Below are 26743 nucleotides of genomic sequence, written 5' to 3'. Positions count from 1 at the left end.
TTATGCCAATCCAGTATATTTAGAGTCCCACTGATAGTCAGAACAGATAATACTGCATTAAATAGGCCTAGATACTCATATTATCATGTACTGATATGAAACCTGAGGCCTCCAGATATTATGCAATGCCCTAAAATCTTAGCTGTGATTGCTACAGCCTTTCCAGAAGTTGTCACCAAACACTAATTTTTAATGTGATGATGAAAGGGCAGATCGGTTTATTGTGGGCTATCAGTTTTGAAGACTCCATGTTACGTTCAAATTGAGGATAGCAAGCCTTGATGCCCCAGTTACAGGTGATCAATGGTAGGAGAAGTATCTACCTCCTTCTTCTACTTGCAAACACTTCAGAGGCTTCAGATTGGCCACAGTGAGAAACAAGATGCTTGGACTGAGATCTGGATTCTCTTTTTATGCATTAAATACCTTGAATTGCTCTTGCTTTGAAAATGAAATTGTTTCGGATTTCATGTGAGCACAAGCCTGATTGATTGATTGATTGATTGATTGATTGATTGGATTTATATGCCGCCCTTTTCCAGAGACTCAGGTTGGCTTACAATGCGTTAAGCAATAGCCTTCATACTTTTGTATATACCTGCTTAGTAGGGCTTTCGCCCCCCCCCCAAGCGGTGTTCTTTTTTATACAAAGTCAGCTTATTGCCCCCACAAACCGGGTCCTCATTTTACCTACCTCGAAAAGATGGAAGGCTGAGTTAACCTTGAGCCTGGTGAGATTTGAACTTGCAGTAATTGCAGGCAGCTGGTGTTACTTAACAGTGCTTTAGTCTGCTGTGCCACCAAGGCTCATTACTCATTATTCTTCCTTAAAGTACTCTGAGTTTTACCAGACAGCCATTATTTTAAGGAACCCTTGAGACAAGCCTGAAAAATGTCTGGCTATTTTAATGAATATTAATGAATATAACTTGGTGCTGCAATCACCAAAACACTTATTCCTAATCATTTTTGCAGCTCTATTAAGTAAACATGTACTTACTCATATTTTAAAATGAATTTAATTAAATCAAAATTTCAGCTTAATCAAATATTGGGGTGGTGGTGGCCTGCCCATTTTCTGGAATTTGCTTTCTTTGACCACTAAAAGGTTGCTCTCAGCCCAGAATAAGCTGTTCACCGCTCTGAAAAAGCAAGCAAAAAACCCTTTACTCACTCAAGTTGCATCCCTGCAGTCCTTAATTTTATTGAATGCCTTTTGTTGATTCATCTTTGGCAACAAAATTGGCCTTGCAATTTCCTAGTTTATCACTCCTTTGTTGATAGGCTGGTTTTTTTTTTTAAAAAAGAAAAGAGCTTCTTATCTCATATTTATGCCCCCTACAAGCAACCTAGGATGAGTGAGTCATAATATATTCACAACACAATACACAAGAGGTAAGTGGGCATAGCAACCAAAGTACTTCGTTTTGAACATTATGAGCGGTATAAAAGCAGCTCGCCGAGAACACAATACTCTGCTAGATAGTGTGCCTTCCATCAGTGTGTGACTGTGGAGGTGGGTGGGAATTGATAAAAGTTTGACCACGCAAAAAGTAATATTACTCAGGGAGGAAATGAGAAGACACCTGAATGCTACTCTGTACAATAGATCTAGTCAAGGTCTTCCAAAGTCCTCTCTCAAGCACATGGCATGAGAAGATGCATATTCTAGCTTTTGTTCTCAGAGATAGTTTAGGTCAGTGCTTTTCTGCACTATAGACCCCCCATTAAATACCTTTTGTGGCCACGGATCATGGCCACGAACCACCAAGACGTAAGATTTAAATCATAATATTTCTTCAAGCCTTCGCGGGACCCCCTGTGATGATATTGCAGCCCCCCCCCCCCCGGGGACCTGAGGACCACAGGTTGTGAAGCACTGGTTTAGATCAATTTTTTTCAAACTTGGTACTTTTAAGATATGTGGACTTCAATTCCCAAAATTCCCTAGCCAACAGGCTTCCATGCATTTATTTCTTCCCCTTCTTTAAGATCAATGAAATTAGTTTCTTTGTAGGGAGTAACATAGAGTGAATGTGTCATTCATTGATCAAGGCATCACAAAGTTCGAGAAGCTCACTAATTTAAAACCAAATTACTGTATTTTTCGCACTATAAGATGCACTTCCCCCCCCCAAAAAAAGTGGGTGGAAATGTCTGTGTGTCTTATAGAGTGAATGTTGCCGAAGCCCCGCCCACTCACCGGTCCCCACCCTTTGGCTATTTTTGGTCTCCGCATGCCCCATTTTCGGCCACCGCTGCCTATCACCACCAATTGCTGTCACCATTCGCCCCTGCTGTTTGCCACTGACCCGCCTGAAATGGGCCAAAAATGGGACATGTGGAGGCTGAAAACAGGGGGGACGGAGCCAAAAATGAGACACATGGAGGCTGAAAATGGGACACGTGGAGGCAGCGATTGGCAACAGCGGCGGTGATGGGCAGGAGCGATCCCCGCTGCCTGGAACAGCTGATCGGCGGTACTCCGGGAGGCCAATCCAACCACCAATCAGCTGCTCCTGCTAAATCAGGCTGCGTTAATGTGCTGAAGCTGACCAGGCTGTTTGCTGTTTGCTGCAAGGACACTTGCCAGATGAATACCGATGAATGGATGGATGCTGGGAGGCAGAGGCAGATTTTTTTTCTTGTTTTCCTCCCCAAAAGCTATGTGCGTCTTATGGTCCGGAGCATCTTATAGTGCAAAAAATATGGTATTTATAAATTAGCCAGATGTGTAAATCTAATCACTGAATCTTTGATTATATGAACCTTTCAATAGCTGACATCTCGGCCTTAACCTGTCTTCATACTTATCTATAAAGAACCAGAATCTACCACCTCTGCTTCCTTCATTGAGTGACCCAATTAAGCAGATTTCACTAGATCAAAAATGGTCCGCACACTTCAAGCAGCAGTGCATAATTCACTAGATTGTAAGTTAAAATCATGGGAAGCTGCCTTATATGAAGAACGATGCCTTATATTTTTGAGCTCAGCAGAAAAAAATTCTTCACATCACCTGCTATATAATCTTTATAAATGGACAAGGGATGACCCCAGAGCCTTTGGCATGCAAAACAAGTACTTTAATACTGAGCTATGACTCTTCATACGAAATGATCTACAAACAAGAATAGATATTACACAAGTCCAGGAAGGATTTCAATGTCAGATTCACTCGGGGAACATGTTCTTTCTCTGTGGGAGTACTTGGCCCTTGCTTGTGTTGAATTCACTTCTGGATAAGGGATAAATTTGGAAGTTCCCAAACACTGCAGCAAAATGACAGAGTACTGGTAACATTTATAACCAGTTAATAATTCTTCTTTACCAGCGATTCATCTGTCTCACTTGACTTCATTTGAAATCGGCAGATGGCCAAATGCACGGGGGGCGGGAGGGGAACATTTAAAGAAATGGAAGTCAATTCCTACCAGAACTTCTTCCCCTCTCTAGTCTTCAGAGATTTGAAATATTTAAAGTTCCTCATGAAGGTATGATAATGGAAGTCACATACGGATTGTATAAGACAGAAGGAACTGAACAGAAATCAAATGAAAACCAGCTGCTGGAATGGAAAAGGGATTCTTTCTTTGAAAAGCCGAGTTGATTTTTATGCCAAAAGGGCTGGGAAATATTTTCCTTATGGAGGCAGCGGGATGAGATCCTGAGACAGAGGGCTGCAGCTGGATGGGAAGGATGCTTGAGTTCATTCAGTACATAACTGGGTAACCTTGGGTCATTCCTTCTCCAATAGGGATTAACCGGCCTGCATCACTGCCCTTTGCTTTTAGGAGTGCATTTATGATCACTCGGCTAAACAACTAATTCCTATAACACCATGAAACTATTTACTAAGACTGCATTACTATTATTCTTCTCACCCTTCCTATTACCTATCTCCTTCTACTTATGACTATAACCTTGTTGCTTGTAACTTTACGATTATATTGTTTTATTTAGTTTCCTAGTATGATTTTGATTGCTTATTTAGCATTCTATGACTATCACTAAGTATTGTATCTTATGATTCTTGATTAATGTATTTTTATGTACATTGAGAGCTTATGCACTGAAGACAAATGCCTTGTGTGTCCAATCACACTTGGCCAATAAAGAATTCTATTCTATTCTATTCTATTCTATTCTATTCTATTCTATTCTATTCTATTCTATTCTATTCTATTCTATTCTATTCTATTCTATCTATCTATCTATCTATCTATCTATCTATATGTCTTTTTCTTTTTCATAGGCTTTTATGTGCATATTCTTTCTAGCCAGGTTTTACCTACGTAAACTAAGTTTTTTCTGTTGACAAACTGCAACTCTGTGTTGCTCTCTGGGAGACTCAGATAGCTATTTCTGCCTTTTAAGGCGTCGTCAGTGAGCCACACCCACTTCTCAAATATCCTCCCTGTAAAGGTACAATGTGTCTTTTTCTTTTTCGTAGGTTTTTATGTGCATATTCTTTCTAGCCAGGTTTTACCTACGTAAACTAAGTTGTTCTGCAGCCCTGGTTCTGTGAAATCTCATTCACAAGCTTCTGGGCCTTTTTTAAACAACTTATATATATAACGTTGTTTCAGTGCATCATGTGAATCCCACCTCTTGTCTTGGGAGATTATGAAGTTCATACTTTTGTCGTCTGACTGGGGAATTCTGGGAGTTGAAGTCCACACAATTTAAATGGCTGAGATTGAGAAACATTGGCCTATTATTGGTTTAAACACAGCAAGCTAGGGTCATTTGCATAAAACTTAATATTTCCCAGGATTTGTGGGAAGAAAACTGTGGTATGTCAGGATGGATTTTCCCCCATTCCCTAAACTTTTATGAAACATAAATATTTCCTCTGACATAGATGTTTACCTTGGACAGAGGAAAATTATTGTTTCCTGGCCTGAGCAGAATTAGGAATGTAGCTGAAATATGTAATTACATACTACAGCATTCAGATTTCTCCAACTCCAGCTAGTGCCAAAGAAGCACCATTTTGTCTGCTAAGAATAGAAAATAAAATGAAAAGGAGCAGAAGTTAAAACATCTGGCCAAAGAATGTAAGAATCCACATATTCAAAAATAAGGAACATTTTAAATCAAAGGAAAAAGACCTTCAGGTCGGGGAGTCCATTGGATGTGAACAAGCAACATCTTGTTAACCAGCTGCTGTGGTCTAGAGGTGGAGCTCTTGCCTCACAATCAGGAGGTTGTGAGTTCGATCCTAGGTAGAGGCAGATGTAGGATCTCCTGCTTGGGCAGGGAGTTGGACTCGATGACCTGCAAGGTCCTTTCCAACTCTTGTTAATCTGTTAAAGTAACATCTTGGGTGTCTCCCGAGGCAGCGTTTTAGGACCCACACTCTTTCTGCTTTACATAAATGACCTTTGCGATCATATTATAAGCAGCTGAGTCCTCTTCGCTCATGATGTAAAACTATTTAACACCACCGACAATATTGCTGCCCTACAAAACGACCTTGACTATGTATCAAAATGGTCGAACAATTGGCAACTTCAAATCTCAACTAACAAATGCTCTGTCTTACACATTGGCAACAAAAATCAGAACACCAAATACAAGCTGAGCAGATACGACCTCGTAAATGACCCTCATTCTGTCAAGAACCTAGGAGTACTCATCTCAAACAATCTAAGCCCCAGAGCTCACTGTAACAGCATTGCCAAAAAGGCATTAAGAGTTGTTAACCTAATTTTGCGAAGCTTCTTCTCCAGTAACACTGTACTGTAAACGAGGGCATACAAAACCTTTGCTAGACCAATTCTCGAATACAGCTCGTCTGCCTGGAATCCACACTGTATATCAGACATTAATACAATTGAGCGGGTCCAGAGGTATTTCACGAGAAGAGTACTCCACTCCTCTGCTCATAATAGAATACCTTATGCCACCAGGCTTGAAATTTTGGCCTTGGACAACCTGGAACAACGCCTCCTATGGTCTGACCTAAGCATAGTACACAAAATTGTCTGCTACAACATCCTACCTGTCAACGACTACTTCAGCTTCAATCGCAATAATACACGGGCAAACAATAGATACAAACTCAAGGTAAACCGCTCCAAACTCGATTGCAGAAAATATGACTTCAGCAATAGAGTGGTCAATGCCTGGAATGCTCTACCTGACTCCGTTGTTACATCCTCAAACCCTCACAGCTTCAACCTCATACTGCCTACCGTGGACCTCACCCCATTCCTAAGAGGTCCGTAAAGGGGGCGTGCATAAACGTACCAGTGTGCCTCCTGTCCCTGTCCCCATTTATTTGTACTCATTTCCTGTGTTCATGTCCATGTCTATACTTATACTTATGTTATCTTGTACATGTTTGAGAAACTAAATAAATAAATTAAATAAATAAATAAAACTCTGCAGACCTTCACAGATTTTCACATTGCTCATAGGTGCTGTGAAAATAGGATTTGTTGTATTTTGTAATTTACGATGAATGTATTTTTATGATGACTATGATCATGATTTATCACTTGTTGCTTGTATATACACTGAGAGCTTGTGCACCGGAGGAAATTCCTTGTGTGTCCAATCACACTTGGCCGATAAAGAATTCTCTTCTCTTCTCTTCTCTTCTCTTCTCTTCTCTTCTCTTCTCTTCTCTTCTCTTCTCTTCTCCCCTCTCCTCCCCTCCCCTCCCCTCCCCTCCCCTCCCCTCCTCTTCTCGTCCAGTCCATTCATAGCTGCTGTGCTGGAAGCAAAAGAACTAGAGACTGTTTGCTCGTTTGGTCTCTGTGCAGCACCCACAATGGGGCCTCTGTGCCAGAACTCTCCTTGCTGGTGCACACCTGATTTTCCACAGATGTAGTGGTCTGAGCGGTTCCATCTCAGGGTTGGCACGGGAGATCCAGAGCTGGACTGGCTCCGTCACCACCAGCAACAGCATTTTGTCTTCCTTTCTACAGATGCAGTGGCCCAGGGGCTGTAACTCAGGGTGCGTGCAGGAGATCTAGGCCTGGACTGGCAGGGCACTAGCAGCAGGAACTGCCTACTAAGCTGGGAGAAGGGAGGAAGGAAAAGTGGTGATGGAGGCTTTGGCATCAGGGTGGCAAGACTTTGGAGGTCCAAATATTAAGGGGAGGGATGATGGAGGTTGCAAGGCATCAGCCCCTCTCTAGTTTTGCAAAGATCCTTGGGAGAGGAGGTAGAAAGGGGAAGGATGAAAAAGGAGAATTTGGAGAACAAAGTACATGAAACAAATATAATGATTTTGTCACTTCAGGTCTATATTTGAGCCTGAATCTTCAGCAGTTCCCCAGGGCCTGAAAAATATTTCAAGGATTTCTCCAGGCTGCAAAGGTTGAGAAATGCTGCTTTAATGATGTTGAGTGCAGCAACATTTTGGAACCAGTGACATTGTTAGTAGAGACAGGACAGGACAAGGTAACCTTTATTGCCATTATTTACTGTGAGCGCACTGGCCCACATTAAAAATGAAATTCTATTGCCTGCTCTCAAAAGAAAATATATATTTACCCATACACATACATAACACACACGCACACACATACCTACACCAATACATGCATCACACACACACACATATATTACTGCAGAAAAAACAATTGCTACCAACTTGCCTTCCATTGAGGACCTGTATATTGCATGAGTCAAAAAGAGGGCTGTGAAAATATTTACAGAGCCCTCACATCCTGGACATAAGCTGTTTCAACTCCTACCCTCAAAACGACGCTATAGAGCACTGCACACCAGAACAACTAGACACAAGAACAGTTTTTCCCCGAACGCCATCACTCTTGCTAAACAAATAATTCCCTCAACACGGTCAAACTATTCACTAAGTCTGCATTACTATTAATCTTCTCATCGTTCCTATCACCCATCTCCTCCCACTTATGACTGCATGACTGTAACTTGTTGCTGTATCCTTACGATTTATATTGATTGTTTCCTAGTAGGATTTGACTGCTTATTTGTACCGTATGACTATCATTAAGTGTTATAATTCATTCACTACCATTAAATCTTATGACTCTTGACAAATGTATCTTGTCTTTTTATGTACACTGAGAGCAAATGCACCAAAAACAAATTCCTTGTGTGTCCAATCACACTTGGCCAATAAAGAATTCTATTCTATTCTATTCTATTCTATTCTATTAATCATTGTCCATTTTGAAAACATAGTGGAAAGAGAAATCTTGAGAGTTCACAAGGTTGAAACCATCAGAGGCTCTTGCCTCCATGGCAGTTTGAGAGCCTCCAAAAATTTCTTCAAATATTTCAAGATTTCCAGGATTCTCAACAGATTTAGTATTCTTGTGCAAAATCACAGCTGACAATGCCAACATTCCACAAACATTGGAAAGCTCGAGAAGTTTGGACCTTTTAAGAAATGCTAAAGATTATATCTTCATTTAACAAGCTTCCATTCTAGCACCTTGGAATGAATTTTTGTTCTCAGCTTCTCAGATGAGCTAATTCTACTTGATTGTAAGGCTACATTACCAAAATCTTGCAAATCTGAAAGTACAAATCTCCTGCCAACTCCTTCATAGCTTGGGAACTTTTTCAGAGGGAGGGGTCTTCTTCCACCCATTATGGGGCTCTGGGCTTCTCTTCTCTTATCTGACTCTTCCCTAGGCAGCTTCTCTCTGCCCTACATCCCAAGATCTTTCCCACACACCATTATATCTTGTCAACTTGAGAAAACTAATTTTTAGGAAGCTTGAGGAGTTTTAAAAAGTATAAACCTGGTCCTTAACGCTACAAACATGCAAAAAGAGGAGGCAAAATGTTTGACCGTACCCAATTGTGAGGGACTCTGGCAGTGGTGAAATCCTAATTTTTTTATTACCGGTTCTGTGGGCATGGCTTAGTGGGCGTGGTGTGGCTTGGTGGGCATGGCAGGGGAAGGATACTGCAAAATCTCCATTCCCACCCCACTCCAGGGGAAGGAGACTTCAAAATCCCCATTCCATTCCCACTCCTGGGGGAAGGATATTGCAAAATCCCCATTCCACCCCACTTTGGGGCCAGCCAGAGGTGATATTTGCTGGTTCTACAAACTGCTCAAAATTTCTGCTACCGGTTCTCCAGAACCTGTCAGAACCTGCTGGATTTCATCCCTGGACTCTGGAAACCTACAGTAGTGGCCAAAATTGCAGAAACTTTTTGGGGAAAGTGTATTTTCTAAAACTAGCTAATAACACCATTTTTTCTTGGAGTAGTATCATAAAATTATATATCAATGGAAAGATCATTTAATTAAGAATGTAATGCAATAACTTTTATGAATGATTTGCTATTAGAATAGCAGTTATAGTATAAAGAAGAAAAATGAAACAGATAGAAAAAACGAGATATACAAAAATTATCACATCAGTTAATACTTAATTGGGTAACCTTTAACATGAATTACGGCCTTACAACGTCTTCCCATGGAGTGAACCAAGTCTTTTAGTTCTGCAGCTGTTATAATGTGAAACCAAGATTGAATGATTGCTTCTATTAAATGGGTTTTATTGCTGGTTGCTTCTGTCTAACAGGTTTCTTTAGTTGGCTCCATAGATTTTCAATTGGGTTAAGGTGTGGGCTATTCCCGGGCCATTCCAGTAGTGGAATATGATTATCTTGAAACTCCAAAAAAAAAAAAAATGGTGTTATTCGCCCTCAAACCTAAAAAATACACTTTTCCCAAAAGATTTCCACAATTTTGGCCACTACTGTACAAAAGTTATGTTCTAAAAGTTATGCATTCTGGGCGTGGGGGTAATCACATAATGGATTTTGTAGCACTGGCTCCTGGGAAGGGATACAATTATCAGATTAAGAATAATCTCCTTTTTATTTGCCCCTTCCCCCACACACAAAGTATTAACAGATGAAGCAGCTGCATTAAGGATGTAATTCTTTTCCTCGCAAATCTGGGCAAACCGTCTTAGCTACAATGCCCTCCCAAAATTATAACAACAAGACAAACTGCTGCTAAATTAACTTGCAAAGATGAAAAGAGAAGGAGAAAGAAAGACAAAATGTTTTGCGTGTAATCCGAGCAAGAATTCCCTTAGGGCTTCCATAGGGCTGTAGCACTGGAATCCTGAAAAGAAATTGCTACCTAAGTAGAGATATTGTATGTTGAGTGCCATCTACATAAAAAAACAGTTACAGATTCTAGATATTAGAATAATTTATATAATCCTTGCATTGTATAAAAAGGTAAAGGTTCCCCTCGCACATATGTGCTAGTCGTTCCCGACTCTAGGGGGCGGTGCTCATCGCCGTTTCAAAACCAAAGAGCCAGCGCTGTCCGAAGACGTCTCCGTGGTCATGTGACCGGCATGACTAAACACCAAAGGTTCACAGAACGCTGTTACCTTCCCACCAAAGATGATTCCTATTTTTCTACTTGCATTTTTTACGTACTTTCAAACTGCTAGGTTGGCAGAAGCTGGGACAAGTAACGGGAGCTCATCCCATTACGCGGCACTAGGGATTTGAACTGCTGAACTGCCAACCTTTCGATTGACAAGCTCAGCGTCTTAGACACTGAGCCACCGCGTCCCACTTGTATTATACCATACTGTATATACGTATTTTCCAACAGCCTGAATGAATCAAGGCACAGTGCTCTGGTTATTTTTTGCTGCTGTACATGAATGCAAGTCTTTTCTTTGCAAAATCAAACTACCTGAAACATTTTAAATGTAGTGCATGGTCTGGTCTTCAGAAGCGCCTGTGTCTTGCTTCTTGGAAGTTGAACTTTGGTTATTCTATTTCCAAAAGCAACGTTTTCTTGGATTTCAAATCCTAGTAACCACCAATTTAGCCAACGATTTTCACAACATTCCTGCACTCATATCAGTCATGGGTCACTGTTAACTCAGTGGTTTTTATTGTGCAGTTGCTCCACATTATTCAAGGGATTTTATGGCCGGTTAAGACATATTCCGTATCTACTTGGAATCTTATTCTGCTTTCCAAAGTTTCTTCCACCTTTTCCTCTTCATCAACAAAATCCATTAAAAAGGACGGAATAGCGGTGAACTGTCTTCCAATTAGCAGATCTGGGAAATGCTTGCCTTGAAATGTTTAAGAGATATAGATCATAATCATAAGTTTATTTGTCAAGCATATATAAGATAACAGGTAAAAGTATAAACATAATTTGAATACATGAAAAGAGTAAGCAAAAAGGAATATTAGGACAGGGATGGTAGGCACGCTGGTGCACTTATGCAAACCCCTTACACACCTCTTAGGAATGGGGTGAGGTCAACAGTAGACAGTTTAAGGTTAAAGTTTTGGGGGTTTGGGGAAGAAACTACAGAGTCAAGTAGTGCATTCCAGGCATTGACCACTCTGTTGCTGAAGTCGTATTTTCTGCAATCGAGTTTGGAACAGTTTACCTTGAGTTTCTATCTATTATTTGCTCATGTATTGTTGTGGTTGAAGCTGAAGTAGTCATTGACAGGAAGGACATTGTGGCAGATAATTTTATGTACTATGCTTAAGTCAGACTGAACTCGGCGAAGTTCTAAGTTGTCTAAGCCCAAAATTTGAAGTCTGGTGGCATAAGGTATTTTATTGCAGTTAGAGGAATGGAGGACTCTTCTTGTAAAATATCTTTGGACTCTCTCAATTGCATTTATGTCCAATATGCAGTGCGGGTTCCAGACAGATGAGCTGTATTCAAGAATTGGTCAAGCAAATGGTTTGTATGCTCTAGTTAGTAGTGCAACATTACCAGAGAAGAAGCTACGCAAGATTAGGTTAACAGCTCTTAATGCCTTTTTGGCAATGTTGTTACAGTGGGCTCAGGCACTTAGATCTTTAGAAATGAGTACTCCAAGGTCCTTGACAAAATAAGGGTCATCTACAAGGTCATGTCCATCTAATTTGTATTTTATGTTTTGATTTTTTTTTGCCAATGTACAAGACAGAGCATTTGTTGGTTGAGATTTGAAGTTGTCACTTGTTAGACCAATCTGACACATTTTTGAAAGGTAGTTGCATTGTCGGTGGTGTTGAATAGTTTAACATCATCAACGAAGAGAACACAGTTGCTTTTAATATGCTCACAAAGGTCATTTATGTAAAGTATGAAGAGTGTTGGTTAAAACATTTTTAAAAACATTTTCAGACTGAAAAACCTATTTGTTAAAAATCAAGCAAAAATAGAATTATTGTTCAAGAGGCAAAATTTCAGTGGAAGAAAATTGGCTGTGTTCTAGTGAACTTGGAGTGTAAGGGTGTCCTCATAGAACCTTGGGCTTCCATAGAACACAGTTGGAAAAACCCTGCCCTAGATCACTCCATCTGAACATGCCTTCTATGGTATTGGAGATGTATCCTACATGTGCAATCTCCTTTTCTCTGCTTGTTATGGAGTTTAGGAGCTAACAAGTTTCAGAAGGGAGTTTTAGCAATTTTATAATTGAATTTCTTTCTCTTTTGTTCTTTGCTTTATAAGCTTCCAAAAAGCCCACCACGAACCATCTAGTTCACATTGGGCTACACGAAGCTTTTGTTTGATATCAAACTGACCTTAAGATTTCCTTCTAAAAAAAAAATAGCAACTTACTGTAGCTTTCCACTCATTTCCAAATGTCAGTAATTAATACAGAACAATTTGTTTCAGCAAGCGGTCTGCTTATTTTGAATTAAATGCAGGCTTTTATACGGGAGAATGTCACATCACATTAGCGTGACGTTTTGGCCACCATTATTCACACAAACGAAGTGTACAATATGTCTTCCCTTTGCAGGATTTTAGAAACTTGTGGATGTAGGGAAGAGTGAAGGTTCCAATTTTCTGATCGGTTTACAGCAGAGATAACTTTTACATTTCAATTTAGAGAGATTCAGCAAAGGGCTTATTCACAGGAACATTAGATTTATAATATAAAATAAGGTTGCACATAATAATGGACTATAATTACCTGTCTTCATATGCAGCTTTTAAAAGTCATCATGCCATTGTAAACGTTCTTTTGAATATGTCCCAAAACAAACGTTAAGATGTGTCAATGAATATATAACAATGGCTTGCTATGTGGATGCAATGTATCTTCATTATTAGGCAGGGGTGGGCTGCTGGGGGTTCGGGAGAAGCTCTAGCTAAGATTCTGTACAGTTCGGATAACCCCCAAATCCCACTCCTGGCTGCCCACCCTGCCCCGCCCCTCCCAGGAGTCCCCACATGGCCTATTTTGGATGCAGGTAAGTACAGGATGTGCATGGAGGCTCGGGGAGGGCGAAAAATGGGCCTACTGGAAGTTTGGGAAGGTTCAGAAACGGGCCCGTTTCCAGTCTCCAGAGGGCCTCCAGAGCCTGGGGAGGCCATTTTTGCCCTCCTGGAGGCTCGAGTAAAGCCTCCAGAACTCAGGGAGGGCAACCCCCCCCCCAGTGCAGGAGGCTGACTAGGCCATGCCCACCATGGCCACGCCCACCCATCAACCAGGCAGAGAACCCCTTGCTAAAATTTTTGAAGCCCACCCCTGTTATTAGGGTACATATTTCATGCTTGTAGGACAAATGGGAGTGTTATTCCGACCCTGATGGGACCCCTGTAGTCATTTCCAGCTAACTGAAAATTCAGGAGGTCGTTTTCCCTAGTTAGAAGAGCAATACACCACCAACAGGCAAATGCCTAGCATAGGCTGGAGTAGAAAATGAAAATAAGAAGTTGCTTTAAGAATTGGATGATTATTTTACTACTGAATAAATTCAGGAGCTATCTACTGAACTTGAATCCAGAGATTTTTATGGCTGCCTTTGAACTGGAGATGCCAAGAATGAACTTTTCCATATACCAAGCAGGGGTGAAATCCAGCAGGTTCTGACAGGTTCTGGAGAACCGGTAGCGGAAATTTTGAGTAGTTCGGAGAACTGGCAAATACCACCTCTGGCTGGCCCCAGAGTGGGGTGGGAATGGGGATTTTGCAATATCCTTCCCCCAGGAGTGCATTGCCTAGGCTGGCAATGCAGCATCAGTCTGAAGAGGGTGCAAAATTAGAACACAGAAAGGCATAAGGATTGAGAAGGCACATTACTGATGCTAACAGACTCCTAGCAGCTTAGCTCAACGAGATCACAATTAAGAAGACGAAAGAAAGCACTTCATTACTTAGGAGTCAGGGGGAACAAAATGGAATAACACAAAGTAGATGCAGCACTGAGGTTCCCCTTTGTTTCACCCCAACCAATAAATAAAGGAGAGAACTTCGAATGCAGCTTGAATGAGTGGTGAACTAATCTTCCTAAATGATGCACCAGGAAAGAATTTTCTCTAGACCATTTTGGCTTCTGATGCTTGGGTTTGTTTTAGTAAACATTTGGCCCAGATGCACTCTTTTGATCTACTGAAAGCCAGCATGGCAAAGTGGGTAAAGGGTTAGGTTTTGTGACCGATGGCTTGGGTTTGACTCTTTGTTTGACCTAAGGCAGCTCATAAAACTTCAGTCAAAGGAGTCTTCCAAAGCTGGAAAAGAGAAATTCTACAAATGGTCTTTCTCAGTTGCTAGGACAAAGTAGAGGTAAACAACTATTACAACAACAACAAAACCCCTGATGCATAAATTTCATTTCATTTCATTTATTGGATTTATATACCGCCCTACTCCCAAAGGACTCAGGGCGGTGAACAGCCACAGAATAAAACACATAAATACAAAATTTAAAACAGAATAAAACCAAATTAAACAATTTGGCCGAGACAAATTTAAAACACCCAATAATTTTAAAAACAAATTAAAATTTACATTTTAAAGGGGAAAGATTTAGGCCAGGCCGGCTTGATGGAATAAAAAAGTCTTGAGAGCGCGACAGAAGGTGCGCAGATCCGGGATCCTCCGTATCTCCGGGGTGAGCTCATTCCAGATAGTAGGTGCCCCCACAGAGAAGGCTCTCCCCCTGAGGGCCGCCAATCGACATTGTTTGCCGACGGCACCCAGAGGAGCCCCTCTCTATGAAAGCGTACTGGCTGGTGAGAGGTTATTGGTGGTAGCAGGCGGTCTTGTAAATAACCAGGTCCTAAGCCATGGAGCTCTCTAAAGGTGATAACCAAAACCTTGAAGCGCACCCGGAAGACCACCGGTTATAAATGTTAGTGTAGGAGGAGGACAGACAGTATTTTCATCATTTCTTGTTTATTATGACATTTAACTCCATCAACTTAGTGAACGTGGCAGAATTGCTTAATATTGTCTTCTCTGAACCAGCTCTGACTCTTCATAATCTCTTGAGACTACCTAGCTAGTTCAGCACTAACTAGGTATGGCTTTCTAAAGGCTAAAATGTATGATGAATGGTTGAGGGAGCTAGATATACCTAGCCTATGGAAAAGAAGGATTGGAGAAACATGATAACAGTTTTCCAATATTTGACATGCTGTCACAGAGAAGAGGGGATTGACTTGTTCTACAAAACACCAGAGAGCAAGATGAGAAGTAATGGGTGGAAGCTCGTTAAAGAGAGATCCAACTTGGAAGTAAGGAGAAATTATGCGCCCCAGGGGAGCGGGGTGCATGCGGGAGACATGCACGCATGCGGGGGGCGTGACATGGAGGGCTCACGTGTGCATGCATGGGGGTCACGCATGCATGCACAGGGTGGGAGGCACACGGGGAAGGTTGCTCACACATGCGTGGGGGGACAGAGTGCGGGGGGGATCGCGTACACATTGCATTATGGATGTGTGCGCGTGCTTTTGGCACGTGACAACCAAAAGATTAGCCATCATTGGTCTAGAGAGACTGGTTGTTAGGCTCCTCTAGATTTCATTTATTAATTTATTTGGATCATTTTTTTAAATTTTTATTCCAAATACTTTCTAAGCTACTAGGTGGAGAACAATTATATTGACATATGAGGGACCAAGAAACCATAGGTTCAGATCATTTAATTGAATAAAATCTAAGTGGTAGCCTTCTACCTATGGGCCAAATAAAAAGGAGCAAACTTTGGCAAGACCAATATTGCTTATTATATGTAAATACATTAAATATACATTTGGGGCAAAGTAAAACAAACAATGAACGAGATTTCCAGATCATTAGGCAAATGAAAGTCTACTAACAGGATAGACCAGTGATGGCTAACCTTTTTGCCATTGTGTGCCAAAAGTGGGGGGAGTGCAGGGTGGTGGCGCGCGTGTGTGTGCTCACACCCATAATTCTATGCGCCCAGCCCCTCCCTATGCATGTGCGCACGACCACCCCGTGCTCACCCCGCTTTTGGCATGTGATGGCATGGTGGACCCGGTAGGCCCATTTTTTGCCCTCCCCAGGCTGCAGAGGCTTTCTAGGAGCCTGGGGAGGATGAAAACAGCCTTCCCCATCCCCCCGGAGGCCAGAAACAGCCCATTTGCTGACTTCCGGTGGGCCCAGAAGGCCCAAAAATCAGCTGGCCAGCACGTGCGTGCATGCTAGAGCTCAGCTAGGGCAACGTTTGCGTGCCCACCAATATGGCTCCGCATGCCACCTGTGGATAGGAGATAGACCAATTGCAAAGAAGAGAACTGTTTATTTCCCTCCGTCTTCACTGTGAAACAGATGGTGAACAGATACCTAGAACTTTCCAAGAGAAATAGCTGATTAATTCAGTCAACTAAAAGTTAAAAATTAACCAAATTATATTCCCACCTAGAGTTTATTAATGCAGTAATAAAAGAATCAAATTATTATTTCCAGATTTAAAATGTGAGACTTGGGTTTAGGTGTGAGGTCATTCAGGTCCTCAAAGAATGAATGAAGAGGTCTGTGAATTTTTCTCTGCTTATATTTCTAATTTTCTTGTGAAATGATTGTTGCTATCCATCCAAACATTCTTACTTCTTTTTAAATGTAGCTTACCCTCATTTTACTACTGCAACCCTAACCCTAAAATTTCAGTTGCTAAGCAATGCTGTCATTAAGTGAGTCATCACACCCAATTTTACAACCATTTTTACTTTGGTCATTAAGCAAACCACACAGTCATTAAGTGAATCACATGGACATTATGTAAATCTGGCTTTCCCCATTGATTTTGCTTGTTGGAAGCTGGCTGGGAAGGTCATAAATCGCAATCGTGGGACTGCAGGATGCCGCAACTATCATACAATCCATGGTGGGTTCCTCCCGGTTCAGCCCAGTTCGGTTGAGCCGGTAGCGGTGACGATAGGACGTCACCGAACTGGTTCTCTTTGTTTGGGAGCTGGATTAAAAATAATTCAGCTCTAAATTCAATTTGTTCTCCTGTTATCTCCTGTAACCATCTCCTTATCTGTTCCCAATATTTCTTTGCTTTGGGGCATTGCCACCACATGTGATAAAATGTTCCATCCTTATATTTACATTTCCAGAAGTCTGGTAAAAGTTTAGCTATTTCAAGGAACATTTGGAATGGTCTGGAATTTCCCCACATTGTATGTTTACAATGAGCCCTCTAGGACAGGGGTCTCCAACCTTGGCAACTTTAAGCCTGGCGGAATTCAACTCCCAAGTCCACCAGGCTTAAAGTTGCCAAGGTTGGAGACCCCTGCTCTAGGATGAGTTGCGGTGGTGCAGTCGTTAAAAGTGCAGTACTGCAGGCTACTTCTGCTGACTGCTGGCTACCTGCAATTTGGCAGTTCAAATCTCACCAGGCTCAAGATTGACTCAGCCTTCCATCATTCCGAGGTGGGTAAAATGAGGACCAAATTGTTTGGGGCAATAGGCTGATTCTGTAAACTGCTTAAATCAAAAGCTTCTCTCATTACTGACTCAGGAAACACCAGATGGATAAGAAAGAAAAATATGTAGACCCACAGAATGTTAATTTATTCTCTTGAATAAATGCTTATAAACACTACATTGTAGATATTTTGCAATTGCTCGGGTGAAATAAAGCACTTTGTAATTACTGACAGGTCATGCAAATAGGATGGGACAGATTTTAATTCAAAGGACCATAATTCACACCTTAATTTCAGTGTATTGAGATTGTTCCATCTCTTGTACAATAGCTGACTCATGTCAGAAGCATTGTTTCTGTCAGAAGCATTATTTCTAGGACTTTAATTGCAGCAACATGAATGTTAAAAAAAAAAGATGTTTATTTGCAAGCTATTTGATCATTACCAATGTTGAAATATTTCATCTTCTTGATTATATTCCATACCGGATCTGACTACTGATTAAACTGTCTGCTGCATCCCTTTATGTTCGACTATCTAATGAGTACTAATGACAAAGTTCTGATCCCATACTAGCAAAATGCCTGTCGGTATGATTCACACTGTGTTCATGGGGAAACCAGATGCAAAGACTTTGTTTTGTGCTGCCAATTATAGACACAGCCAGCTTCAGATAATGAACTCAAGATATTTGCTGCAGTCGTAAATCTTTCAGCAAAGAAACACAAAACACACTCCAAAGTAAAAGTGTAGGAAGCCGGCATAATAGCTTACTTTGGTAAGAGGCCTGAGAGACTAATCTCACATTCAAGAAGATTGGGAGATTACATATGCAATAGATGAGATCGGAGAGAGAGAGAGAGAGAGAGAGAGAGAGAGAGAGAGAGAGAGAGAGGGAGGGAGGGAGGGAGGGAGGGAGGAAGGGAGAGAGAGAGATGACAGATATGATAGAGAGAAGGATATAGAGATAGATAGATAGATGATAGATAGATAGAGATAGATAGATGATAGATGATAGATAGATAGATAGATAGATAGATAGATAGAGATAGATGACAGATATGATAGAGAGAGAGAGAGAAGGATATAGATAGATGATAGATAGATAGAGATAGATAGATAGATGATAGATAGATAGATGATAGATAGATGAGATAGATAGATGAGAGAGAGAGAGAGACATGGATGGATGGATGGATGGATGGATGGATGGATGGATGGATGGATTTGTATATACAATAGGTAAGTAAGCAGGGAGAGATGGAGAGTTTTCTATATTTTTATTTATTATTTATTTATTATTCAAACTTCTATACCGCCCTTCTCCTTTCGGACTCAGGGCGGTGAACAGCCAAGATAAAAAACATTTATACATAAAGTTAAAAATAGATTTAAAATAATTAAATAAATTTGGCCCAAAATTTAAAATTTATAAATTTAAAAATCCGTATCAAATTTTAAAACCAACCCTAAAATCAGGACAGACCGGCTAACTGAAAAAAATAAGTTTTTAGGGCCCGATGAAAAGTCCGGAGGTCAGAGATCACTCGTATCTCTGGGGGTAGATTGTTCCAAAGGGTAGGTGCCACGACAGAGAAGGCTCTCCTCCTGGGGGTCGCCAGCCGACATTGTCTGGCCGACGGCACCCTGAGGAGGCCCTCTCTGTGGGAGCGAACTGGCCGGTGGGAGGCTATTGGTGGCAGAAGGCGGTCCCGTAAGTACCCCGGCCCTAAGCCATGGAGCGCTTTAAAGGTGATCACCAACACCTTGAAGCGCACCCGGAAGTCCACCGGAAGCCAATGCAGCTCACGCAGGAGAGGGCGAGCTGCATATATATAGATATATATAGATATAGATATATATATAATAGATAGGTAGTAGATAATATAGATTAATTTAGGATAGGTTAGGCTAGATTGGATTAGATTAGATTGACAGATAGATTTATATATACCGGTACTATATATATATATATATATATATAGCAGGTAGATAGGCAGGTAGTTAAGGATAGACAGATAGAGAGAGAGAGGGAGGGAGGGAGGGAGATGATACATAGAGATGTATGTATAGTTCAAGGTTACAAATAATCCATCCACAGCATACAGATTGATCCACAGGTGGAATATTCATTGGAACATGTTTTGCCATAAAGATACCACAAGGGTCATCTCTTTTACCTAGCTGTTTATCTGTTTGACTAACTGGTTGTCTTCTTTCTTTCTTTCTTTCTTTCTTTCTTTCTTTCTTTCTTTCTTTCTTTCTTTCCTTTCTTTCTTTCTTTCTTTCTTCCTTCCTTCCTTCTTTCTCTCTCTCTCTCTCTCTCTCTCCCCCTCCCTCCCTCCCTCCCTTCCTTCCTTCCTTCCTTCCTTGCAGAGCTTGACTTCCTTTGCTCTTCTAAATTTGCAATGGGTGGCTGGTTTAGGACCTTGCCTACCTCAGGTTCTAGGTCAGTTACTCATTCTGCATCTAGCTCCCCACAGATGGCAAAGTTCTCCAACAACTTCCTGTAGGCAGGCTGAAGCTCAGACTAACCAAGTTTTTTTTTTTTCATTTCTAAATCTGAAGGCTCAGACTGATCCTTAACAGACACCCTCACTGTAACATTTTATGATTATAAAGCTGAAGAAAAAAAAAAAGAGTGGGAGGAAAGCTATTCATTCTTTTCTTTTCTCAGGAAAAAAAAATGCCTTAGAAGCAGTAGCAATTCCTTAGAATAGTCTAGTTTTTGCACACGTTAAGTGTCAAATTGAATTACCAAGTTCAGGACGGGGTAACTTTTATGTAATCAAGTGGAAAACTTTTTTTTTTCTTTTTTGGTGAAGAAAAAAGGACTCGGAGGATGAAAGGAAAATGGCTGACAGGGCCTATACTTTCTGGCCCGTTTAAAAATGGTTATTTGGGGAGGGGGGGGAAACCATAAAGCAGGTGTATTAAAACCAGTCTGACTTGCTGGCTTCCTGTTCCTAGCTATATAGCACTGCCAACTTTATGAAGGCAAGATGCACTAGTGAGAAAACACAGAAAAATTATGAACAATTCATTCTGCATCAGAGGTGGTATTCAGCTGGTTCATACCAGTTCAGGCGAACCGGTAGTGGCAAATGCTAGTGGCGACTGCAGATGGGCCCCCCGCCGCCCCCTCCTGCCCCAGCATAATGCCGTCCTATTTAGCCACGTTTTCAAGGCCGGGTGCGTGCGCAGAAGGCGCGCATATGAGCAAAGCGCATGCACAGGTCGGGCACATGCGCGGAAGAGGCGTGCGGGGTGAACCGGTGGTAAGAGTTTGTGCTGCACTTCTGCTCTGCATGCTGACTTTCCTCATTTATCAGCAGGAAGACTCAAATCTAGGAAACCTCCTCTGGTACTTTCACAACATCTGCCCAACAACTTTAACATTGATTCCCAATGGAAAGCCAAATGGGTCGCTGAAGGCCCAGTCTTAGGGAGACGTATACAGTAAATGCCCCCACAAAAAAGGTGCCAGGCTTTGAACTACCATGGATAATCCTGAAGAGGATTCACACCTCATAAGGCGTCTGTGGGGACTCTCTATAAATGGAGCATAGTATCCTTCCCTCAGTGTGGCTGCGGGGTCCCCCAACGAACTGTAGATCACACTGTGACCAGCTGTAAGATCAGGTGATATTCCAGCCCAGTATCATTTTTTTTAAACTATATACAATGCTGCGCTTCAGTGGTTAGATGGCCTAGATATTGATATTTGAACACAGATCTTTTTAAACATGTATATTTTATTGGGTTCTACTAATCTAGATGTTAATATATATTGCTAGTTTATGTACAAATAGAATAGAATGGAATGGAATAGAATGGAATAGAATAGAATAGAATAGAATAGAATAGAATAGAATAGAATAGAATAGAATAGAATAGAATAGAATTTTTATTGGCCAAGTGTGATTGGACACACAAGGAATTTGTCTTGGTGCATATGCTCTCAGTGTACATAAAAGAAAAGATACATTCATCAAGAATCATAAGGTACAACACTTAATAATAGTCATAAGTTACAAATAAGCAATCAGGAAACAATATCAATATAAATCGTAAGGATACCAGCAACAAGGGGTGTGAAACTCGCGGCCTTCTGGTCAGATGCGTCAAGTGCTGGCCACGCCCCCCCATTTTAGCGAAGGGGGGAAGTCACAATATGTCATGTGACAACTTGATGCCGCAAGTTTGACACCCTTGATGTACGATATGCCATATGCTAAAGAAAGAAAGAAAGAAAGAAAGAAAGAAAGAAAGAAAGAAAGAAAGAAAGAAAGGAAGAAAAAGGGATAAGTAGAGAGTTTGAATAGGAACTGGTTTAGTCATAATGAAAGGAGGAAGTAGAACCACAGAGATAAGAACTGAGGAGAGTTCCCACATATAAGCAAGCTCTCCCTGAGCCTCCACAGAGTTAATCTCTCCAATTACAAAACAGAAGTTTTATGAATTGATGTTTAGAACTTCTAAGCAGTGTCAAAAGGACATTTTAATCCATGGGGAAGCATTTTTTTCTTTTTGGCAGAAACACTATCAAAGCCCCACGTGGAAACCCCCTTCAGTCTGAGAATTCGGCTTTTTCAAAACCACCTAGCACCAAGGTCCAAGAAATCCTACCTCTCGCAGCCTGAGTTCTGCTTGTTTTTATAATATAGCGATGACACACTGTTTGCCTTTCCCACGGGGTGTTTGTACGGCCCTCCACAGAGTGAAATAATACAGGAGAAACACTTTGAAAATTCAAGGCCGTTGCAAGAACCAAGGCCCCACGAATGGTGAAATATGAGCTACTTAGGCAATATGGAGGCTGAGGTACAAAAATGCAATGAAATTGGGAGAACGTTTCCTAATAGTGAAAGCTCTACCTTTCTCATCATCTTTGTTGCTCTTCTCTGCACTCTTTCTAGAGTCTCCACATCTTTTTTTACATTGTGGCGACCAAAACTGAACACAGTATTCCAAGTGTTACCTTACCAAGGCCTTATAGTCACTCATGCCCTCGTCACCTCCCGCCTGGACTATTGTAATCCTCTCTACATGGGGCTCCCCTTGAGGAGCACCCGGAGGCTCCAACTGGCGCAGATGCGGCCGCGCGGGTGGTTATGGGAGCAACATGGCGCTCCCGTGTGACACCTCTCCTGCGCGAGCTGCACTGGCTCCCGGTGGTCTTCCGTGTGCGTTTCAAGGTTTTGGTTACCACCTTTAGAGCGCTCCATGGCTTAGGACCTGGTTATTTACGGGACCGCCTACTACCACAGACAGCCTCCCACCGGCAGGTACGCTCTCATAGAGAGGGGCTCCTCCGGGTGCCGTCAGCCAAGCAGTGTAGACTGGTGGCCCCCAGGGGGAGGGCCTTCTCTGTTGGGGCACCCACTATCTGGAATGAGCTCCCCCCAGAGATACGGAGGATCCCGGATCTGCGCACTTTCCGCTGTGCTCTTAAGACCCTCTTATTTCAGCAAGCCGGCCTGGCCTAATTTTTTCTCCCCTTTCTTTTAAATTTTTAAACTGAAATTTTAATTTGTTTTTAAATTATTGGAATTTTAAATTGTCGTGGGCTAAATTATTTAATTTGGTTTTAAATTGTTTCTAACTTTTGTACTTCTGTATTTTATCCTGTGCCTGTTCACCGCCCTAAGTCCTTCGGGAGTAGGGCGGTATACAAATTTAATAAAACATAAAACAAACAAAACAATGCTGTCTATCTTGTATTTGGTTCTCATTGTATGTATTCCTAGTTTCCCTAGCTTCACCATATCCTGTTCTTTCAATAAAGCATTCAGTTCTACACACACAGTCTGTTTTATTGGAGGATAGGTGGGTTTAGCTGCATGTTGAGCTGCAGCTACACAGATTAACGTGTAGTGAGGACAGGACAGTCACAGTGTCCCAGGGTTAATACACACCATTAACACCATTAACATAATTAACATTAACATTAATTAATTAACGTTAACATCAGAACAACTAGACACAAGAACAGTTTTTTCCTGAACTCCATCACTCTGCTAAACAAATAATTCCCTCAACACTGTCAAACTATTTACTAAGTCTGCACTACTATTAATCTTCTCATTGTTCCCATCACCCATCTCCTTCCACTTGTGACTTTATGACTGTAACTTTGTTGCTTGTATCCTTACGATTTATATTGACTGTTTCCTAAGATGATTTGATTGCTTATTTGTACCCTATGACTATCATTAAGTGTTGTACCTTATGATTCGTGATGAATGTATCTTTTCTTTTATGTACACTGAGAGCATATGCACCAAGACAAATTCCTTGTGTGTCCAATCACACTTGGCCAATAAAGAATTTTATCCTATCCTATCCTATCCTATCCTATCCTATCCTATCCTATCCTATCCTATCCTATCCTATCCTATCCTATCATCTTCTACAACCTTCTGACAAACAAAGTCAACAAGAAGCCAGATTCACTTAACAACCTTGTTACTGACTTAACAACTGCAGTGATTCACTTAGTGACTACAGCAAGAAAGTTTGTAAAATGTGGCAAAACTCACTTAACAATGCTCTTGATTAACAATCCAAGATGGCGGCATGCATAGATGCTGCGGCTTTGAATTCCTGGTGTTATAGTGGAGCGGGTGGACAAAAACTAGTCTATACCCGCAGGGAGTTACTAAAGATTGGATTTTCTAGTCAACTAGATATTACCAGCGACTTCCAGCAGTCTCATAATATACCGAGTGATATAGTAAGACTGCCAGGGTCTCCATGGATTGTTGTTGGGCCTGGGAGGTGGCATCGACAGCGAAGAGAGGGGAAGCAGAAGGGGGGATGCAGAGCTGGTTTGCTAGCTCTGTTACAGAAGCAGCCTCACAGACCAGCATTACCAAGTATTTTTCTAACCAACGCTAGATCCTTTGTCAACAAAACTGATGAACTAGAGCTATGGATGGCGGCAAACAAGCTCATTCGCGACTGCTGTGTGATGATTATCATAGAGACCTGGCATCATCCACTTGTACTGGACACGGAGCTAACTAACCGCACCACACACCACTTCGACAGAAACGGCAACCCCGGTAAAAGCAAAGGTGGAGGACTTTGTATTTACGCACATAATGACTGGTGTACTAACAGTAGAGTTACTTATACACACTGTTCTCCATATGTGGAATTCTTAACGGTCATTTGTCGGCCATTTTATTTGCCTAGAGTTTAACCAATTTCGTTGTATATATGATGTACAATGACAATAAAGGCTATACTACTAGCAATGGAAATTTTGGGATCAATTGTGGTTGTAAGTTGAGGACTACCTGCAGTGTAATTTTTTTGCAGTCCAGATCAAGTTAGCTACTACCAGTTGCATTTTCAGGATCCATCTGGCAAATGGTCTTACAGCAGCACATCAGTGCGCCCAAGCAGAGTTGAAAAATAAGACTAATAAACAATTCCAAAACTGAACAAATTAAAGAGTCATTAGGAAGAACTCTCTCCATAAGATTTGCAGGGGTAAAAAAATGGTAAGTGAGATCCTGTTGCTTTTTCACTTCCAGCAGAGAAGTGAATTTCGGGAGACCCTGAGAATGATAATCAAATCAGAAATACAAACCCTTTGAGATTCCCCCCCCCCTGCACTATTTTTGACGCTTGCATTCCTCGGAGATTGGCAGGCTCGTACGTGTATTATTTTAAGCTTTTCCCAACCATTCCTTTTTGTACGGCAAGTCAGAATCTGCTGAGTATAAGATTGCTGTCTCGCCTGTAAACCTGGATAGCCATTTCAGTCTGGCCAAGGACCCAGTTCCATCAAAGTTCCTCGCTTGGGAGAGGCTGGGAACCAGTCTGTTCCCACACAACCTGGCATCAGAAGGAGTATTAATGAGCTGGCAGAGAATGGCTGTCCTAGACTTTCATAGCAGGGACACCTTGGCCTAACTACAAAGGGTTATTAAAGTTTAGAGTAGGGGTGTCCAATCTTGGCAATATTAAGACCCAGTGGTGGGCTGCAACTGGTTTAACAACCAGTTCTGCGCTTTGCGTGCGCACGCAGGCTTTACACGCACCCCTAATGCGCTAGCATGCAGCATTCAAAATACAGCAATTTGAAGGTCAGCTGCTTACCGTCTAAGGCAGTCCCAGTAAGTAGAACAGCAAAGGCATGGAAATCAGCTGTGCCGCACAGATCAGCTGAGCCAGAAAGAAGGAAATATAGGACAGGATAGGATGGGAGCAGGTGGGTGGGTGGGTGGGACCAGCTGATCGTCGGAACTACCGGTTCATTAGAACAGAGCCTGGTGGCGCAGTGGACTAAGTGCTGTTAAAGTAGCACTTAGTTGCCAGCTGCCTGCAATTACTGCAAGTTCAAATCCCACCATGCTCAGGGTTGACTCAGCCTTCCATCCTTTCGAGGTAGGTAAAATGAGGACCCGGATTGTGGGGGCAATAAGCTGACTTTGTATAAAAAAGAACACCGCTTGGCGGGGGGAGCGAAAGCCCTACTAAGCAGATATATACAAAAGTAGTAAAAATTCTGACTGGCCCCGCCCTCATCTATTCTCTGCCTCCCGAGTCCCAGCTGATCAGGAGGAAATGGGGATTTTGCAGTAACCTTCCCCTGGATTGGGGACGGAATAGAGGTTTTACAGTATCCTTCCTCTGCCACGCCCACTAAGCCACACCCACCAAGCCATGCCACGCCCACCAAGCCACACCCACAGAACCGGTAATAAAAAAAAGTGAAACCCACCACTGGTGTTCAGAATCTACTTGAGCAAGGAAGTCTCTTAGATACTTAAGCCCAAGGACAATAGGGCTTCATAACTGAAGAACTGCACCCAAAATCAATGAAGGTATAAAATGGCACTGCCAGTACTGCTCTCTAAGCACAGACTATTACATTTGGACCAGGTGAAGTTCCCAAGCATTCTCCAAGGGATGTCAGATCTAGAATGAATTACAATAATCCTATCAAAAGATGAGGAGGCCATATGTGACTCTACTCGGTGCATCCTGCTGCAAGGAAGATTGATTGCAACTGATAAGACTAGCCAGAGTGGAGAAAGGTTCTCCTAACAGTGAGCCAGGAAGGACCACCATGTATCT

At 41.7% G+C, this 26743-nt stretch overlaps 1 protein-coding gene and 1 pseudogene across 2 annotated transcripts in view; one reads left to right on the top strand and one right to left on the bottom strand.

The window, feature by feature from the left end:
- RERG (RAS like estrogen regulated growth inhibitor) overlaps positions 1-26743 on the bottom strand; it is a 140044-nt gene that overhangs the window by 46550 nt on the left and 66751 nt on the right. The window lies entirely within an intron of this gene.
- Positions 2891-6234, top strand: LOC148112771 (uncharacterized; annotated as a pseudogene).

This window comes from Pantherophis guttatus, chromosome 7, assembly GCF_059756535.1.
Source record: "Pantherophis guttatus breed Tessera chromosome 7, ASM5975653v1, whole genome shotgun sequence".
NCBI lineage: Eukaryota > Metazoa > Chordata > Lepidosauria > Squamata > Colubridae > Pantherophis > Pantherophis guttatus.
Note: the sequence above shows the minus strand (reverse complement) of the source record. Positions and strands in the feature narration are given on the sequence as shown.